Raw genomic sequence first — 18,094 nt, forward strand, 5'->3', positions numbered from 1 at the left:
AGGTATATATTTGTATATACATTTATATATAGGTTTATTTACTTATATCTTATTTTTTAAAATAAAGCATATGTAAATAAACCCATATATATGTATATACAAGTATATACCTGTATATATATATATATATATATATATATATATATATATATATACACACACACAAATATATGTAGATATGTGCCGCGTCCGGAAAATGGACCGAGTCGGCGGGAGACGTCGGGGTTAAAAAAGACACAGGAGTCCGAGGTCCTTCATCCAGGGGGAATCTCTCTTTATTAGCTCAGCACATACTTATATATTTTTTGCAAAAGGCATGGAAAGTTACTAGTAGGCGGGAGCAAAGGGGGAGGGAAAACAGGTGGTTCATGTCGACTCATAATGAGCCTTCAACCAGGAACCTTATCAGACCCAAGCAGGTCAGGACATTCCCACATGACTATTATAGGCTGAATAATATGAAAACAGACACCACAAATCCTTCAAGGCCTTGTGAGCTCCTTCAAGGCCTTGTGAGCTGGCCTCTTTGACGTGCACAACAAGAAACCAGGGCTGGGCCCAAGCCCCGGGGGCCAGGGGGAGTCCGTACCAGCAGATATGTGTGTGTAAAAATATATATGTGTTTATGTACCTATGCATATAAGAAGATCACAATGAGAGAAATATGCAGAGCTATTCATATAACATATTTATAGTGTTATGCATTTTTTTCCTGATTTTAGGGAATTCATATTTGCAGGTTAATATGAAACTATTTTAAAAATAATTTTCTCTCTTTAAAAGTAATTAATGCCTCATATGAAATATCTATAATATGCAATAACAATGTAACCCATCAGGAGATGAACTATTTTGTGCTCTATTTTGTATACACATTAATGTTTGAAGTATTGTTTTTTTCTCCTTATTTTTATTTTTCTCTAGGATTACTGAGAATTTCTAATTATTATATTCTCAGTTATACTGTGCTACCTAGGCAGACAAATGTTTATTGTAATTAGAAGTATAACTGTCCAGTCCTTATTGATTGTAAAATTCTTCAATTTTTATTTATTTCAAACCAAATTAATTTTACTATCCAAAAGCTCAATATATCATTAATTTTTAGAAATTTCCATTGTCATAAAAAAGAAAAACAGTATTCTGTAGGAAGTCTCTTTAATTCATACACTGATGTCTTTTATACCTTTGCTCATTACCATCAATGTTAAAGCATTAATAAAAGATTAAGATCTTCCCTGCCAGTTCAAATATTAAATTGAAGCTCACATGTATACTTCTCCATTGCAAAATTTCATTAAAATTACAGAAAGAATATGCCCTGAATAAAATACTAAACCTACAGTATTACTGAAGTCAAGAAGAATACAGAGTTGAAAGTTTTAAATGAAACAGGATTTCCCTAGTTTCAGAATTTCCCTTTAAGATATTAGTTACAAATGAAAGATCATGGACAAAAATCATTGTTGTTCTCTTCTTACCCCAAATTCCTAACTTCATTCCAATCATGTGGAAAGATTGGACAGATATAAATGGAGGTAATTTTTTTTTTAATACGGAATTGGTACATCCTACGAGAGATTAAAAGGAATAACAGATAATCAAAATATGGGGTGCTAATTAGGATCTTGAAGGAAAAAAACAATATTATAAGGAAAAGTGGTAAAACTTTTAAAAATATTTGCTATGTAATTGATAATGTTATACTAATTTGCTTTATCCTATTAGCACTATGTTTGAATTGGATTTTAACATTGGGGGAAGTAAGGTGAATATCATCCTAAAGATTTCCAACTTTCCTACTACTTCGATAGTTTTAAATAAAATGTAAAAGAAACCAAATAAATCCTCACAAAAAAATTTAAGAGCCTTCAGTAAGAAGGAGAGAAGGAAGGGAGAAAAAGGGAGAAAAAAAACAGCATAAGTCAGTCTAGAAAAAAAAAAAAAAAACAACAGAAATCAAAGCCAGAATAAAACCACAGACTTGTTTGGGATCACAAGGAAGAAACCTCCGAGAGGTAACATTACTTGTTTTTCACTGTCTTAAGCACAATCAAACATAAGTGGAATCATGAAAAATACAGGCTTAAGTTATATAATTAATGTCTCTCTTGATATTCACCCAACAATCAAGTGTCATAGCATTTTAGGCAATGTGAAGTCATCTATCAGGCCGACCCTAAATAATGCTTTGAGACAAGTAAGAATTTTCCTCTATGTGATTCAACTTCAGGTTGCAAAGAAGTGGAAGTCCATAGTTGGAATTTTAGAAGGAAGGATGAGGGGGCAGAATAGTTTTAATTCTCACCTTGGGTTTGTGATTTTCTCTTCACTTTTCTATGAATAGTTGATTTTTTCTTGTGAGGCTATTCTTTCCAAAACACAGAGCATTAAATTTTATACCTTCCAACTCTCTAGTGAGTTGTGTTCTGTCCTTGTTTATATATGAAAATAATAATAATAATAATAATAATAATCATAGAGAGGCATTGCCTTGAAGCATGAAATTTAAAGAATTAATTCATATAATATGGATTTTTTAAAAACCATACAATTTTTGTTTTATCAATGACATTTATTTTCATCCTAATGTGAATGTATTAAATAGAAATATGGCCCCATAACACACCCTCTATAAATGTCTTTCTTAAATTTGAATTCAATACAATGCTAAAATATTAATGTTATATTATCTGCAACTTGGTAGAGGTGGAATAAATAAAGGTTGATCACATTCTAAGTATTGTTGAGAGGTGGTTAATTTATGTAAACTTTTAGTGGTTTAATTTGCATGTAAAAAAATAAACCATCAGGAGAATTTTCTGTTATAAACAAAAATGAGTGTATAAATATACATATGATTTGGTTCATGTTGTTTACAACTGAATAGGGCCTTGCAATTCTAAAAAAATATAATTTCATTTTCATTTTCATGAAAGGATGAGAATTTATTGTCCTCATTTCTCAGATGAAACAACAGACTCAGCTAATGAATATGCCAATGCCACACTGCCAGTAGATTTTAAAAATTAAACATAGAGTTTCTTACCACAAATTATTTGTTCTTCCTGTGGCATAGTACATAGCTAAAGGATCAGTAGAAACCTAAAGCAGTGAACAGGATCTTTCCATAAGTTCATTAAGAATGAAGTACTCATTGGTGTTTAATTCTCATCAGCGTACCTCCCATGATGTTTGTTCTAGAGTTCTGGAAAACATTCTCAGGCCTATAAAAAGTGAAATAGTAACCATTGTAATCATAACATGTGCTACCTATTTTATCCCAAACAATGACACTGATTTTTGGGTGTTGCCTGAAGGAATTATGGCTACTCTTACATATTCTGAATTGAAAGTGCTTTAATTACTTTATTAAATGTTGTGTTAAATATATATTTATAACAATTAAATGATAGTTAGTACTTATAATGCACACATGTGCACATTCAGAAATGTGCATAAAATCATCATCAGCATTTTCCCTCACATATATCCAAGAAAGAAAACATTTTGAAAATCCCCATCTGTTCTGCAAGCTAATGCTTAATTATGGCTTGATTGACAAGGCTTTAAATTATATTCTTGGGAGACGATAAGTTTAATGATGGACTACACTAAAAAAATAACCATAATATATAAGTATTTTATAGTTTTCCCCTGAAATTATGACCTGAATTTAGGTGGACACAAATTAATTAAAGTAAAATGCTCTGTAAGTTCTTAAATAGGTCCATTCACACACACAAGCACATGCATATTGCATATATATATATATATATATATATATATATATATATATATTTGTATATGTACATTTCCTAAATCTTTATTCCATTTCCAAAGAAAGTAGAAGAAAAATAATGGTTTGTAAAAAGTGTTTCTTTGTAGGTTAAATGTGTATAAGCAGAAAAGAAAGTAAAACATAGACCATAAAGTACACAGCTGCATCTGCTTACTGAATAAAAAATCAAAAACACATTAAAAATATGCTTTGTGTGTGTGTGTGTGTGTGTATGAAGAGCTGTACTCTACATTATCTTGTATTTTCTCTCAATGATTTTACATGTTCAGCAATATTGCTTAATATGTTCTTCCTCCCCAAAATTTGGAATTGCTGTCCTCATCTCTTTTTTTTTCCTTACACAGGTATAATTTAATTTTCTAATAAGGAGGATTGGAACTATTGACATTTTAGTGTGATTTTTTCCCCTCAAGAACTTTATTGGGGTATAATTGGTATTAAAAAGTACAATTATTTAAAAAAATACAATTATATATATATTATTTGATAAACTCTAACAAATGTATTCATCCTTATAATCACAGCCCCAAATCCAGATACGGAATCAACTTCTCACTACCTATGTGAGTTCCTCCTGCTCCTCATTCCTTGCATCCTTGTTACTCCTTTCCCAGGCCACCCCTCATCAGATTTCTACCATTATAGGTTAATTGTTCTTTTCTAGGACATATTATCAATAAAGTTATACAACATTTTGACCAGTTTTATTCAGGATAACGCCTTTAGATGAACTCAAGTGACTACACATGTCAGTTGTCTGTTTCCTCTTCATTCTCTCTCTGTGTGTGCATGCACATGTGAACGCATGCTTGAGGAGAAGTATTTCATTGGACGAATGTTTCACAGTATTGGATGCAGTCACATGTTGATGGTCTTCTGGGTTTTTTTTTTCTATTAATGATGTTCAATTGTGTTTAGGTCTTTTTCTGAATGTCGACTTTTTCCCCGTTAAGTAAATTCCCAGCATTGAAAATTTTAAATCATTATAGTAATTACATGTTCATTTTACAAGAACTCAACAATTATACTACAGTCCTATGAACAATGTTTTAGATTTCTAGTTGCTCCACATTCTCATAACATTCTCATAATATTATTTTTTTTCAATTGTAGTCCTTCCAGTATGTGTGTATCATGTGTTAATTTTGAATTGAATTTCTGTGAGAACTGAAAATATTGAGCATAATTTATTACTGTGTTAAATATTCATTTTATATCATAAAACTTTTTTAGATACTGTGTCCACTTGTTTTTGTTGTTTGTTATTATTATTATTGGTTAAGAGTTTTTCATATATTTTGTATATAAGTCATATTTAGAAATCTTTACTGAAATATTTTCTCACATGGTGTGGTTTGACTTTTCATTTTTGGAGATTTGGGGAAGGGATATGATTAAACTTTATAAATACCAATTTATTGTTTTTTATTATTCTTGTGTATGTACATTTGTACATATATGTGTGCTCTTCATTTGAGGAAGCTTTTTCCAATATTTACAAACATTTATTTTTTGTAATGTTAATAATTTTACATTTGGTTTTCCAATTAGTTTTAAATTATTGTGGGGTGTGATATAATCAAATGGTCTAGATTAATTTTATTTTATATAGATTTTATGTTGATTCTGCATTATTCATGACAAAAATATCTTTTCTGCCACTTAAATGCTAAGAAAAATCAATGGAAAAATACAGTGGTGTGGGCTTATTTTTTGTTTTCTTCATTGTATTCTGTTGATCTGTATGACTCTCCATAGACTTTTACTTGGCTAATATGCTAAGTTATGAAATCAGGTAGACGGGGTTCTCCAGAGTTTTAGGATTTTTTTTTTGCCCCCAATTTTTTTGCCTACCCTGGGTCCTTTGAATTCCTATATGAATTTTGTATGACTTTGTCAAAGTCGATAATATAGTTTGCTAGGATTTTGATGGGGTTGTATTAACACTACATATCAATTTGAAGATAAAGATGTTAGACTACTTCTCAGCAAATTTGCAAACAGCATATCTTTTATTTATGTCTTCCTAATGAATCTCAGCATACACATCATAAACATATTTTGTTATATTTAAACCAACGTATTATATTTTTAAGTTCCTCACACATATTTTTTTAAACTTCAGTTTCTAATAATTTTTGGTGGTCTATGGAAGTGGGCTTCATTTTTCATAGGTTCTACTCTAAAACCCAGCTAATTTTACAACAGATTCTAGCAGCTTTTGGTGGTGCCTTTATGACTTGTATGTACTCAATCATGCGCTGGGAATACACAGTATTTTTAAAGACTTGTAATCTTTGTGTCTTACTCATTCTTCTTGCTTTAATGGATTGAAATTTCAGTATTTTGCTGAATAGTAGTAAGAACACAATTCCTTATCATTTTCTTCATTCAGGAAGACGTGTTTGGTCTTTCAACATTTTCTATGAGTTTATCTCCATGTTTTTGTGGATGTCCCTTATCATTTTGGGAAAATGTCTTTCTATTCCTAGTTTTCAGATCATTTTATCTGAAATAGATGTTGAATTTCATTAATGTTTTCTGCTTAAGAAGATAATTTTGGATTTTAAGATGATTACATGTGTTTTCCATTTTTTTCCCACTTATGTACTGAATTATATTAATTCTTAAATTCAGGAAGATATTTGGTGAGAAAGTATTTATTTTTGTATGTTGCTTGATTTTGGTTATATTTATTTTAAATATGGTTAGATTTTACTAATATTTTTCCAACATTTTCATAACTATTCATGATTTTTTTCTGCATTTTGTCATTTGAGAGGACTTGATATCAAAATAATGCATGATTTAACTTAATCTTTCCCCTCAATTGTGTTAAGTATTACTAATTTTTGTGCATTCCTCTACTGAAGAAAAGAAAATGGTCTATACTGATTACTTTCATAATATACCAGTTCATTGTGGTACTTTTTAAATCCACAGACTCTTAACATCATGCATGAGGTTATGACCCAACAGCTCTTGAGTATGATAACCTAGCAACACACTGTCCAGAAAGCAGAGAAGCAGTAAAGCACAGAGAATATATTCTTCCAGGCAGAGGGAATGGAAGATTGCATTGGATCCTTGTAATATTTTCTGAGTAAACTTGTTTCCCAGTGTGTAATATGCAATATGTAATTTTGTCTGTCAACCCATACGCATCCACAATCATTTTCTGAACATGCTATCCAAATGTATAATTTTTTAGTAGAGTGGCATTTTGAAATTCAAGTGTTTCACAATACACTGATTTTTAGCCAATGGTTACACACACACACACACACACACACACACACACACACACAAAATGCCATAATTTTCTCAAATGTGTAAGGTTTCAAGCAAATAATATCAGACAAGGAAAATTGAGCTACATAAAATTGAACTATAGAACATCATATTCATAGGCAGATATCTTGAACATATGATATGTTAACAACAAGGGTGCATGTCTGATGTTTCCTTGAAACTGAGAAAGGCATCAGAGCCCCTTTCATAGCATAAACCATTCCATGCCATGCCATGTTTGTCCTGAATGTGTCTTTAGAGAATTTCATACTTAACTCTTCAGGATTTTAGGAATGAGCCTCTACAATATTGAGAAATTATTGACAAAAATGTGGAGAATGAAGCAAAGAATAAGAAATTCAATTTCAATATAAAGAAATTGTAAATAATTTTATAATCAGAAGTAAAATTCAAAGCACTTTACACGGGTGTTTTACTGTGTTTTTATACATTTAGATAAATGATGGGAAAGTTCAGTGGATATGTAACACAGATATAATATCTTCATTTAGAATAAAAGGAAAATAAACTGCTGGTTATTGGTACAGAAGCATTTGGTTTGTAAAAACTCAATAATTCCTTTAATAAGAAAATATTTGAGTTTTTAAAATTGCAACTACACCAAAGTTTTGGAAGATTAAGAGACATTTTTCCATGTAATTTTGTAAAGTTAGCTCATTCCTAAGAAAGTCTTAACTACTATTACTTAACTACTAAGAAAGGAAAATTTCACTTAGGGGTACATGTTGAAAAAATCCAAACTTAAATATCAAGTTTAGTAACATAAATATGACCCAGGTATTATAAATAAATAAATATAATACAGGTAAAAAAATCTATGATCAGAATATTGATTACTCATTAAACTTTCAATACTAGGTAAATGAAAAAATAACAAAAAATGATGAAGGGAGACAGTAAAGTGTACCCAAATGACTTCCCCACTCCTGCCATAGTGGGGATTAAACTCAGGAGTGTTCTACCACTTTTTATCTTTTAAATATTGAGACAGGTTTTCACTGAGTTATCCTGACCTCAAGCTTTCTATATTACTATCTCAGCCTCCCACGTAGTTAAGTTTACAGACTTGTGCCACCACACTGCTTAAAATGACATTCGATAAAACTGAATATCAGTTAAAAAATGTTATGGTATATAAATGAGTATGTGTGGTTGTACAATACTCAAAAATTTACAAAGCAATGTATCTATATTAAGCCAATAACCCAAAATCATTAACATAATAGTTAAAATTTTATTAATGATTTATTGTGAGTCAAGAACTATTAGTAAGTTTATATGCATTAGTGATTTGAATTTTCACAAAACTCCCCAAATTCAATATTATCAATATCTTCATTTTGCAGCAGTGAAAAGAAGTAAGGAAATTTGAGCTACATATCAAAGTTCTTCTCTCATTGCTTTGAGAAGCAGTTTGACTCTGTAGTCACTGAATAATGAATGTACCTTGACCATCCTAGATCACCCCTTCCCTATAATTTATAAAAAAAACAATGTCTTCTTTTAATTATGCAAGGTATTTATTATCTGTTGATCATTTTATTTTGACTTTGCAGGTTAAACTCTAATGTGTCAATGATTTGATTTTCTGGTTTCAAATTCCATTAGAAACATAATCAATTTTTATTTGCATGGACAGCAAGCTAGTTGACTTCTGTGAAACAGCATTATATCTTCTAATTATAAGTAAAGTAGAGCTTATTTTCAGTAAGGGGGATTGCTATCCCAAGCCCCACATCTTTTTTACTCATCCCAAAACATGATGGATTGCAATAATCCACAGTCCCCAGGTGTTCAAGTGAAAAACAGCTGATGTTCTCAAGTAACTTCTGCAAATAATCACCATCCTAAATCTAGACTACACAAAGTCCAAGAGATTGTATATTTTTAAATTAAGTTGCTTTCTTAAACTTTTTTTTGTAAAAAGAAAGAATAATGGAAACTGGAACCTCTTCACTAAAACAGAACTTACACTGAATTTTCTGACCCTGTTGTCTTTCTGAGTACAGATAGAAGTAAAGTTGCATTATTTATTATTCCTAATAAATAATACTTCTAGTATATCTATGTATGTTATTGTGGCATTCATTCCAAACCCCGTTGTACAAGAGATGAAAAAGTAGAAAATACTTGCCATGCATGACATAAACCATTCTAATTAAATATGGTGTCATTTTGGATTGACAATTTATATTATTTGTCTTAATTTCCTTATACATTAAAATAATATAATTTAATTAACAAATTATACTTAAATTTTAGAAAAAGTTACAGTGCCTAGTAAATGATAGTATTTAATTAAATAGTATTTTTTCTTATTAACACTGATACATCTATTATCACTCTTAAAATCTATACCATGCACAATGCTACAAACTATATTCCCATTAATATAAGCATAGAGAGAGATGACTTTATCAAAATTAATATAATTGTAGAAGAGAAGAAAGAAATAAAAAAAATGAGGAAGTATACTGGAAAAAACACATGTGGCTGATAACATCAGAACAGATATAAGAAATCATTAGAATCTAAGGAATTAGATGTCTGTAATATGCATGCAAATAATATTACAAAAATACTGCTTTGGTTTAGAAGGTGCATTTCATTATATTAGTCAAAATATTTTTGATTTACCTTATAAATTCTTCTTTCACATAACAACTGTTTTGGAGAGTTTGTTAACTTTCTAAATACATTGGTGTAATGATTTCTTGCTATTGACTTATAACTAATTGCATTTTGGAAGAGAATTTTACTTTATAGGATATTAATCTTATTATATTTATTGAAACTTGTCATATAACTTCTAGATGTGCTAGCATAGTAAATGTTTCAAATACTGTTCAAAATATTGAATATACTGATATTCCTGGCAATTACATCAATTAGAAGCAATTGGATAATACAACTCTTTAAATCTTATATAAGCTTACTGAATTTCTGTGTACTTTATGAATTTCTAAAACATAATTGTTGAAATGTCCAACTTTCAGTTTGAATTTTCATATTACTAATTTCTAAATGTCACGCCTAGAATGTTTCTAAATTATAAGCAAAAATACAAATTATTTGGAAGCATTCTGGTGGATCTTGTGTAATTTAAAGTGAGGGAATAAATAGCATTTTGAAAGAGAAAGAATATTTCAAAATATGGGGAATGCAATGATATAGTTATAGAACTGTTATTTTTCTGCCATTGATTTGACACAAGAGTCAATTCTGTTTCTCTGGATCTTAATAAAATTGTAAGGAAAGAGTGAAGTTGACTTTTTTTTAGATCAGATGTGCATTTCTAATCCAGATATCTTATGTTTGGGGATGGGAAGAGAAAGATTACATAGAGGAATTTTATAATCAGTTAAGAACATTTGGCCTTGTGCAGGGATTGATGCAAACTCCAAATAGAATCTAGAAGCAAAGATCCTATTAAGAGGTTTGTATAGGAGAGTATTGATAATCATATATGCCTTCCTTTTGCAGGCCACATTTTAAAATCAATCTTTTAAAAATAATATATTAGAACACATGGATTTATTGAAAACAATAAATTGTACCTAAAGTTATATTTGCCTAGTTTTCTAAGACACTATCTCATCCACAGATTCTCTATGTCTCTATTGAATTCTATTAATTATGTTTAAAATTCATAGGCATTATGCATTTCCATTTCTCCTCCAAGACTCCTCAACTAGCAATCTGTCCATCTTCTTGGATTGGCCCTAATATGACAAAAGGGCTATCATATAGAAACGTCCTTGATTTTTCATCCTCAAATTTCTCTTTATAGTCACCTATATAGAAACAAGTAGAATCCTATGCAGAATAGTATTCTCATTTCTTGAATTCTGTGTTTTACTCTTTGGTAGTTGAATTTTCTTTTCAGCAGGATAATACAATGTGAAGTTGCTATTTAGGAGTCTTTTTGGTAGGAAAATATCTGCTTCAACTTAAATTATTCTTTTATTTCATACCAGATAAAGAATTCTGAATTTAAAACATGTTTAGACATAACATCAAGGACATTGCTTTTCAGTTTTAATTTTTCTTTGATAATATTTTTAAACCAGTAATAACTTTTTGTTTATGTGTGTTTAACACATTTTGTGGGTGCTCTTCATTATAGATACCATATCCAGGAGAATACATAATACAATGCAATCAAATTCCCATAACCAGAGTAAGAAGATCAATCAAGCAATAAACATTATTTACTGTTTGAACAATGCTTTTTAGCAAGACATATTTCTGCCTGGATGTGATAGTTTTATGTGCCTGGATTCATGTAGTTCTTTTTCCAGAAACACATCAAATGGATATTATTTTATGATATTCATCAAAAGGTCCTATAAAGATAGTGAAAAGTTGCCAAGATGCTAAATTTAAAAACTCAGCCAATGAAGATAACATACAAAGTAATAACAGTTACAAAAAGAGAAACCAGAAAACAAAGAATGGATAAAAAGTTGAAAGGATCCTTAGTTGTGAAATTGACAAAATCACAAATGATAAAAATTGGTCCCCAAATGTGATTTATTTCCTTGCTGCCTTCCTTCCTGCCTCCCTGCCTTTTTGCCTTTCTGTGATCGATTGATATCTAAGTGACTAACCATATCATTTTCCCTAGCTTGTGTTAGAAAATAAAGAATTTACACAATACAGACATTACACTCTATTGTAAGACATCAATTCTGTCTCTTATTTCTCTATAAATTTACCAACTTTCTGCATCTTGCTAGTGACCATGTGAACTGAAGTCTTCATCATTCTGTACCCAGATAAGGATATATTGTCCTAAATGTCATTTTACATTTATTTTCTTGCAGAAAGATCTTAATGAGTACTCTTATTATAAATGGAAAATATTAATACAATACAATTTATTAGGTCTGTTTGCCCTTAATATAAGATAGTATTCCCTAGAGTGCCTCACAATTTTTTTTTGGTTGAATCTCTGATCAAGTAAAAAAAGAACTCCCGTGTAGTATTTGTTGCCCTCTTAATTGGCTTTTTATTCCATCTCTACACAGTATCTTAGAAATCTCAGAATGTTCCATTATCTGTGTCATCTCTTTGCTCTGTTGTGTTTCTACATATGAATTGATATATTGTCTCTCATCACTTTTTTTTGGGGGGGGGTGAGGTACTGGGAATTGAACTCAGGGCCACTGGACCACTGAGCCACATCCCCAGACCTATTTTGTATTTTATTTAGAGACAGGATCTCAATGAATTGCTTAACACCTTGCTTTTGCTGAGGCTGGCTTTCAACTTGTGGTTCTCCTGTCTCAGCCTCCCTAGTTGCTGGGTTTACAGGAGTGCATTACCATGCATGGCTTCTCATCACTCTTATTTAGGCTAATTCCTACTCTTAATAAGCCCTCAATTGTATTGTTAGCCTTCAATATAACCACACTCTGAGCTTTGGGTACTTCTTTTGCTTGCCCAAAGGGAAGATTTTGTTATATGCTTTATTATAATAACTATGTCATTTCCACTTAATTTTGAGTCATTTGAATGTAGAAACTGCAATTAATTTATCTTGGATTAGCAGTGAGTAAAGATACTTGACATAACAAAGACATGCTGGCCTTTTTTTAAAACATAAATTAGCAATCTAGCAAGTACATAAAGAATGAATATACTATGTAAATAATGAATGCACTATGCTTCAAAAAAACTAAATTAATATTAATGTCATAATTAGAAAAGTGTTGCTTTCTTTGGAAAGAATTCTTCGGATGTTGATAAGCTGTTTCCAGTCATCTAGTAAGTAGTAAAGTAGGACAATTAGTAAATGCACCCTTCACAATGAATCCACTGCATGTTCTTATAAAATATAATCAGCAAGTTGTAAAATATTAAACATGTTTTTATACCCTAAAATATGATTTAAGGAAATAACTACATAGGTTTGAATCTATTAATTCAACATAAGGCTGCTCAGATCAGTATTACCAGCAGAATGAAACAACACAAATTCGTGGGTATGACCAAGTGAATGTGGCATTTGGAAGGATATTTTACTTTGTTATTTTCTCCCTCCAGTATTTATTGTAGTATCAGCTGATAATGTTAAAGTCATTCTGTAAATGAATTTGAAATTTTCAATTTTGGTTTTATATGACACATTCATGATTTCCAGGCATTATAGCCAGGCAATGTCTACTCGCTTTACTAGTCTCTCATGATAATGCTGTGGTTTATTATTTCACTAAAGACACACACACAAAAAGCATGCCCAACTGTCAACTCATAAAACAGATGTATTTCAATAGCTTGAAATTCTTACCTAGTGAAAGGAATTTTATATTGGGAATTATAGTGGTTCAGAGAGTCATTTCTAATTTTACTTATTTAATCAGGTAAATAAAACATATTGAGAATTAAATAAAACATTGGGAAAAAATGAGATCTTAATTTTTTCCAAAACTTGAGATTCTTTAAATACCTTTATAAACGCAATATATATATATATATATATATATATATATATATATATATATATATATATAATGGATTTCAATTAAGGTCCCCAAGAACTCCATTTTTTTTTAATTTGAGCAATTTGCAAGAATTTCTGTTTCTTTTTGAACTTTCCAAAAACCTCATATGTTAAAGTCAATGAATGGTTGCACTACTCTGTGCCTAGGAGTAAATGGAAGGTATCTTCTTATCTCTTCTCTATGTCGAACTCAGAATTTTCTAATACATATTTAGTAATTACAATTAACAGATTCCAACAACATGTTATAAAAGTTTTCTACCCCCTTCCACTTTCTATGTAAATTTTGTGTTTGTAAATGTATAATACATTTAAAAAGAAAAAAAAGCACAATTTGCATCATTACTAAAGAATACAGCTAAATAAAAAGATATCCAAGTCCTTTATTTTTTTTTCTTTGGGGGTAAAATTTCTATCATATAAATATTACTTGTGGTATAAACTAATATTGGTATACCTTGGAAAAATCACTGCACAGATGATGATTATGTGCATGCCATTAAATAAAAATTCTCTAGGTTTTTGCAGTATCTTAAAATTTCCGTTACGTTTTTATTTTGTATCTAATTTTTAGCAGGTTTTTAAGGCAACTAACATATTTTATTGTTCTCTGGGATCCACATAAAGTGCAACTACAATTAGACATGCATATGTCAAATGGTTTTCAGAATCCCAGAAGTTAGAGATGTAACTTAAATTAGTTTAGCATCTTTGTTGGTGGCATTTATTAAAAATGTTTGACATGAAAATAACCAAATGCTTAGCATTTCTACATAAACAACATACTTCAGAAAACAAAGTCAAGTATGAAACATCCTATTAAATTGTGTCAACAAAAATTTATATGATGGAGATGATTGCTGTATCTCTGTACTTGTCTCTGCTTAAACATCTCACAGTTAAAGTTATAAATCCCATTTCAAATTATTATCTTCACTATTTTTCTTTGTGCATTAGGGTCTTTCTAGTATTTAAATCAACACATAAAGCCTCAAGTGATAAATATGCCCTGTAAAAATCTTAATAACATTAATTTATTAATTTATTGATTTGTAAACTTAAGATATCAGCAATCTGATCTCTATTTTGTTGTTGTTGTTGTTTTATGTTAGGGAATAGTCCTACATCTACCACCCTTCATGTTTTTCTGCCTTAAATTTTGGAACTTTTTTTCAATGTTTTATAATATTAAAATGCAGGCTGCTTTTTTTGTAGCTTTTGTTGTTTACATAAGTTAGAAATTACATTTTTTTGTCAGTCAAGTCATAGCTTCTACAAAATGTACAGAAATGTAGAAACTTTATTGTTATTATTTGCATCATTTATTATTACAGCTGCTTTATTAGAAACCACATGTTGACCATGTTGAGGCAAATCCTTTATTCTTGGATAATGGTACAAATCCATTCTTAGATATGGAATTTTATTTTAAAAAGAAAATCACCAACTAAAATGAATACTTATAAAAATAATTTTAACAGTTAATCAGATTTTAGAAACATTTAAGACACATTTTTTATGAACATATGATGTGCATATTTTTAAATAACCAAAAATTTGAATTTAGACTGATGCTGGCATAAATCATTGCAACACAGAGAGGTAATTCGATTGAATATGGTCATTAGGAGCAGGACAAGTACAGAGCTGGAGGACTCTAAGTAGAGGTCTTGAGAGACAGATTTTCTGGTAAACAAAGCAGAAAATTCCAATGTTAGATACAAAAATTTCAGATTTTAGTAATTTATAGTGGAAATCCTAGAAAATATGGTTGGAAACCCAAGTTGCTAAACTAAACATTATACAGCTGAACATTTGCAGTTAAGCAATGAAGATCTTTATTATCAGGAGTGAATCTTGTCAGGAAAAGAACAGAGAACTAAGCCTTCTAATGTAATCCAGGAACAGGTATCATTTCCAGTTATCACTGTTAACGGCAAAGGGGAGAAAATCCAGTAGCAAAGGTAAGAGGACTTGATTTGCTTAATTATCTATGGCTTAGATTACTCTGAGGACTTATTTAAATTAATACCCGTCACCGAATCTTCTCATAACCTATTGAAATATTTTCTCTTGCATGGATATGGGGCCAGGGGACAAGATTTCAGTTTATTCTTGCTGCAGGGACTGGCAGGCTATGCAATCTGAGTTACAGGCAAGGAATAATTGCCTAAAACAGGCAAATATAGTGACACTGTGAATGTGGCAGATTACATACCACATATTGTTTCACATATATTTGAAATATAAGCATATATTTTGATAATTAGTTTTGTTAAGGATGGCAATTAGTTGATTTTTATTCTTGGAAAATTTATCAAAATATATTCCAATAAATACTTCTATTAAAATGGCATATGGCATCAAATTATAAAATGTAAAATAACTCTTGCTAAGAGGCTTAGATTGTGGAACAAGTGTTTAATGATTTTGAGTTGCCTTTCTTGCATAGATTAGAAAAACTTTCAGGCCAAAAAGTCACATTATTTTCTAAGTTATGAAGCAGGAATGATAGGATTCATTATGAGATGTCAAAGTATGAGACCTGATTACATTTGCACTTAAAAGATAAAGTATTTCTACAGCCAGCTGTGCATTACTTGTTTCATTATGTAAAATTTAAATTGGAAACCACCGAACATTTTAAATAAAGGCAATGCATTGCCAAGACTTACGACATTTTATTATTTCTCATGATTTAGCTGTGTGCATTAAAAAGGAAAAGCAACAACCATAGTATAAGAAATTTTATACACAAAGTACTCTTAGATGTACTTACAATTTCTGTTAAACTCTAGTCTTTATACCTTATTAAAATGTTCATTTTATTCTTGAAGTTCTGTTCAGAACAAGTGAAAAAAATGAAATAATTTTTATATTTATTTAATGTGTCTCAACTCATTCCATTCCAGTATATGTAAATAACTTGATCTCCAATGATCCTCATTTCCCTCATATGCTGGGTTAAGGCATACAATGAATCTATGTTTTACATGTCATGTGAGTTTCCAGGCTGCTTAAATCTTAAGAATAAAAACTAGATTGTTGCAGTATGGAACCAGGAATGGTTCATAGCATAAGAAGTCTATGATCTTTACTTTAGGTGCATTTATTAATATCTATTTCAAAAGAAAAGCAGCATGCTTAAGAATAATCCTAAACCCAAAAGGTCAGGTAAAACACTGCCATGTTCTTTTTGAAAAATATCTGTAACCTCAGAAAGTTAGAGGCAATCGCTCTAGTATATTTTGAGCTCTGATATTTTGATGCCTACATTGATCTTTTGCTCAGTATTGTTTTGGCTACTCTGGCTCTCTTATTTTTCCAAATGAATTTTAGAACTTTTATTATAGTTCTGTGAAGAATGCCACTCGTATTTAAATGGTAACTGCATTGAATTTGTATAATGCTTTTTGTAGTATAGCCATTTTTTTATTTTTAGATTATTGTGAATGTAATAGATTTCCTTTTGTTTTTAGCAAATTTATTATTGGAGTATAGGAAAGCCATTGATTTATGTTTGTTGATTTTGTTCACTATTTTACTAAAATTATCTTCTCTAGAAGTGTTCTGGTAGAATTTTTGTGTCTGATAAACACAGGATCATGTGCTCAGCAAACAGAGAATTTTAACTCTTCTTTTACTATTTGTATACCTTTAATTTTCTTCTTTTGCCTGATGCTCTGGCCAGAGTTTTAGGATTGGTGAGACTAGAGATCCTTGTTAAAATGTTTGCTGTAAATTTGGCTCACTTTTATTCTCATCTATTATGAAGATGTTGGAAAGAAAATTAATTATTCAATGGGAAGATTAGCCAATTTTCAATCACACTAGGAAACTGATTCTACTTTTACATAAAGGGGACACATGATAAACTTAACTGGAGTCACTTGTTTAGGAATAAATGTAGTTAAAGTTCCCTGATTGATCTTAACTATAAGTAATACTATGGATGATTGAAAAACAATTAAAACTAGTTTAATTTAAATTGTTCCATGGGTTAAACTGCATAAATGGTTTGAAAATGAAAACAATGTGTAAAAGCAATATGTTGTTTTCAATATTTTCAGCTTTGATTCAATTTATTATCTATTTTCTCTTTCATAGTATCTATATCAAGATAGTCATATAGGACATAATGTTATATATTTTGTTATTCTATATACTTTCCATTTGCCATTCTCATATAAACCTATTTTATATTTTTTAAAGCATTTCAGTCTGTGATGTTTCTCATTCCTCATTTTCTCAATCAAGATAGGTAGACTATTTGGGATTTCACTCTTGGGACTATGATTAATGAACTGTGTAGTACAAATACAGTCAGGCTATGATCTACCACAAAAATGAGAAAAAAAATAGATGAGGCTTTGGAAAAGTAGTAGGATAAATATACATTGTGGCTCACATTAGCTTATGCATTCTTCTTTTGGTCAATATATTTTATTATTTACTGTGTGTTAGAGTGTGTAGAA

The 18,094-nt window shown here is 30.2% G+C and overlaps 1 long non-coding RNA gene across 1 annotated transcript in view; it reads right to left on the bottom strand.

Moving 5' to 3' along the window:
• Positions 1-252: 252 nt before the first annotated feature.
• Positions 253-18,094, bottom strand: part of LOC308646678 — a 1,527,418-nt gene continuing 1,509,576 nt past the window's right edge. Inside the window, exon 3 of the long non-coding RNA XR_014021448.1 lies at positions 253-327. This is a non-coding gene — a long non-coding RNA (uncharacterized lncRNA). The remainder of the gene's footprint in view (positions 328-18,094) is intronic.

This window comes from Spermophilus citellus, assembly GCF_964194105.1.
Source record: "Spermophilus citellus genome assembly, chromosome: 4".
NCBI classification, from domain to species: Eukaryota; Metazoa; Chordata; class Mammalia; order Rodentia; family Sciuridae; genus Spermophilus; species Spermophilus citellus.